Below are 4,377 nucleotides of genomic sequence, written 5' to 3' on the forward strand. Positions count from 1 at the left end.
ATATACTAAGCTAATTACAATAAAAAATGAGGAGTGACAATATCAATCTCTAATAAAAGAAACTTCAAAGCAAAAACCAGCATACAAAGAATGCTGTCACAGTTAAAGAGTCAATTGGACAAGAGGACATAACCAAAATAAATATCTATGCCCCCAATGAAAGAGCCCCCAGATACATAAATCAAACCCTTAAAGAACTGGAGAAAGAACTAGACCACTCTACAACAGTGGGAGATTTTAATACATCACTTTCAAAACAGGACAGGAAAACCAGAAAGAAACCCAACAAAGACACAGAGAAAATAAACAACACGACCAACTTGATCTCATAGATGTGTACGGAGCATTCAACCCAGCAACAGCACAATGCACATTCTTTTCCAATGCACATGGAACAATCTCCAAAATAGACTACGTGTTAGGCCACAAAGCAAGTCTCAATAAATTTAAAAACATCAAAACACTACAAAGCTTCTTCTCACATCACAATGCTATAAAATTAAAAATCAACAGTAGGAAGATCAAGGAAATAAAATAAAATACATGGAAACTGAATTAATACCCTGCTTAAAAGCTACGGAGTAGGAGAACAAAGAAAAGTTGAAATTTAAAAATTCCTAGAAACAAATGAGAACAAAAAGACAACATAGCAAAACCTTTAGAATACAGCAAAAGCAATGCTGAGAGGACAATTTATTGCAATAAATGTACACATCCAAAAAGAAGAAATAACTAAAGAAAACACATTAACACAACATCTCCAACAATAAGAAAGAGATGAGCTAAGTAAGCCAATAGTCACCAGAAGGAAACAAATACTAAAGATTAGAACAAAAGTAAATGAGATAATCACTAATTGCGACTGTCACAATTGTTAAGGTAGAAGTTTTGTAACAAAAACAGGGGAGTAGTTATTCTTACAGTCCAGAAACAAAGGACCCTAGGACCATCAAAGGAGAAGAGCAGAAGTTGAATGTGAGACCTTATCCAGAGAAGCAGAGACACCAGAGATGGAGGCAGAGATGGGGACATGGAGAGAGGGAGCAGCTGAGGAATCTAGATTCATGGGAAGAAAGAACTAAGAGATAGCGGCCAGGAGGCAGACTTGTAGAATGTGCCCTTTGGTGGTGTAAATTATATATGCCTGAGTGTTTTTGTTTTGTTTTGTTTTTAAAGAGCTAAAGTGAATAGAGAGAAATACTGTTAACTGATGTTACATGGTGGGGATTGTAATCATTATAATGAACAAGTTGTATGATTTGTTGAATGTAAAACTGGTGATATTGTAAAATGGGTTCAACCACTCTGGAAAACTGTATGATGCTTTCTCAGAAAGTTGGAAATAGCAATGCCTTATGATCCAGCAAATCCTCTACTAGGTGTATATCCACAAGAAATACAAGCCAGTACACGAGTAGATACATGCACACCAATGTTTATCACAGTGCTATTCACAATAGCAAAATGATGGAGAATGCCTAAGTGCCCATCAACAGAAGAATTGATTAACAAACTTTGGAAGATAACACAATGGAATACTATGCTACCTTGAAGAATAATGATAAAGCTGCAAAACACCTCATAACAAGGATGAACCTTGAGGACATTATACTGAGTGAAATTAGTCAGTCACAAAAGGGCAAATATTACATAAGATCATTATTGTAAAACCTTAAGAAAAGATTTCCATATTAAAAAAAAAAAAACCTAATTCTTTGATTGTTACCAGGATGGGAGGGAGGAGACAGTAAGTCACAGTAAAGGGATAGATACATGATAGTTCAGGGGATGGGAAGGGGAGTAATAAGGAGGGGGAGGGAAATGTACAAGAAGGGGAGATGCATATATGAACAGGGATGATAGGGGAAAGTTAGGGAGATATGCATGGGGCAAAATGGGATTGAGGTAGATTGTGATGTATGCACATTCTTGGACTGCAGGGCTCTATTATATAGAGACCAAGATGTAGCCTGACCCCACCCCCAAATAAAAAACAAAGGAAATAGAAGCAAATACTGCTGAATAATGATGCACAGAGGAGATTGTAATCATTGCCAATGATATGATGGTGTAAAACTGATGTTCTCCCATGTAAACTATCACTCAATTCACAATAAAAACTTACAAAAAAAAAAAAAAAACCCAAACAAACCTAACCAGTAGAGTGAGACACAACCTTAGACCTACATTAGGGATAAAAAGCCTGTTGGTTCGCCCTACCAGGTGTACTTGCTGGTTTTTTCCTGTGCTGCTACATACCATTCTGCAGAAGTAAAATTTTGCCTTGCTGAGATTAAAAAAAAAGGCATAGTCTGAATGGGTAAAGGAGGGGAAAAATATAAAATGTTTGGCTATTTGACTGGTTTGTGGATTTTGGTTTCCCTGCCTACTACTGTTATATAGACATTTAATAGATTGTTTGGCTGTGACAATCAAGCAAGTTGTTTTCCTTGGAGCTATCAAAGCAAGAAAAGACAGCCCCCATCAAGGTAAACCCCTTTCTAAGACTGAAACTCAAAGGGAACACACAAATGATCTTGTATGCTAACTGATAAGAACTCTTGTTATAAGTGGAAGTAGGGGAAATTCAGCAATGAAGACATGGGACTAGTTTGGCCATGTTCCACAGGCAGCTGATGACCTTCAGAACGAGAAGAGGAAGGACTGGCTGAGACATCTGAACTCCAGAGCCCAATGACAGTGACTTAGCCACTGGGGCTAGAGTTAAGAGTGAAGCAGCCAGCTTAGTCTGAAGTGGAGAGAGGTGTGTGAGAACTCGCAAGCTTGAGATACTGCTCATTTGACCTAGCTTGAATGGCTTGCTGACCAGAGCTCAATCAGATGAAGATAAAGAAGTTTGATACTGGGAGCAAGCCTAAGTTGCTATACCTTGATGAACTATCCCTTTGCTTATGGATGAAGTTGCCTAAAATTCCAACAGAAAGGGAAGGATTAATCATATTAAGGATCAAACTTGCCTCCTCAGTACACTGGATTGATAGGCAACTTAGACTTCAGCTATAAAAAGAGGGCTATGAAGGCCTGAAGTGGCTGTATTATAAATTTTCATGAGGGAGCTTAGTGTCCAAATGAGGAGCGTAAGACAGACTCCTCATAGAATAGATTTCTCTTGTCCGTATAGGTCTGGTGAAAGAAGATGGAGGATGATGAGGTTAGGATTTTGATTCAATTGTGAGTAATTGGTATTAGGACTAATGGCGATTGCCACAACTGTAAATGTTGAAGTGTAACTATAAGGAAGGGAGCGGTTAAGCTGCCATTTCAGGAACAGAGGACCTTAGGACCTTCAAGAGGGAAGAGCATGAAAGCATCAAGGGATCCTAACAGAAAAGGAGCAACCGAGATGGTGGCAGCAGAGGTGATGGCATAAAGACCGAACAGCAAAGGACGACAGGCCCATGGACTGAGAAAGGCAGTGTGCCTGTGGGCAGGAGGTCGGCTTGCAAAATTTGCCTTTTAGACATTTAAATGAATATATATTTTCAATGTGGTATGTGTACATCAGATCTGTTCTGTAAACCTTCATTCAATTAACAATAAAAGCTTAAAAATAAAAAAGGTAGTCCAGGAAGGTAGAAGAAATAGTCTTTCAGAGCCCCTCACCTTGGACCTGAGTTGTACAGATGTATGACTCAGTCAAGTTCTTGATCACCCACTCTGGTGATCAGTGCACATCAAAACGCCCTAACTGAAGCACAAGATGGCATCTAATATAGGTAAATAGGAATTTTAAACAAGGTTTGTAAAAGTTAGTGTGAGAGAAAGTATGTCATTTGGGAAAGAAGAGCAAGTATCTACTGTGAAAAGTGTTTGAAATACAGCTAAGAGGTCTTTAATGATTTCAGCCTGAGAATGATAAAAGCTTCAAGCAAATGAGTAACACAATTTGGCTTACATCTCAGAATAAAATGAAGAGAATGAGGACTGGAGGCAAAATACAATATCAGAGGCTGTGACATAAATAAGAGGTGAAAGACAAAGATGGCAGTTGAGTGCAGAGAAGAAGAGTGGATTTTGGAGGTGTTTCAAACCTAGTGATTGTTTGGGCAGGGAGTTCTACCTGGGTTCTGACCTTGATCACTAAAGGTATGTGTATATGATATGTTGATATAGGATGAATAGAAAATTCACAGGAGAAAATAACAAGGTTTGAGATGTTCACGAATTTTGTAGTAAGGAAGTAGCTGCGTGAAACACGAAGTTTAGACTGTATCTCTGCATTGATCTGATTTTTGAGTCAGGTTTCTTTGGCTGTCATCCTGCCACATACCTTCCTGAGGTGGGAAGCACAAAGTCTTAGATCAGCTTGAATAGGAAGAACAAAAAAAGAGAAAACAGGGAGAAGGGAATGAGCAT

Source organism: Chrysochloris asiatica, unplaced genomic scaffold (genome assembly GCF_000296735.1).
Source record: "Chrysochloris asiatica unplaced genomic scaffold, ChrAsi1.0 scaffold00069, whole genome shotgun sequence".
NCBI classification, from domain to species: domain Eukaryota; kingdom Metazoa; phylum Chordata; class Mammalia; order Afrosoricida; family Chrysochloridae; genus Chrysochloris; species Chrysochloris asiatica.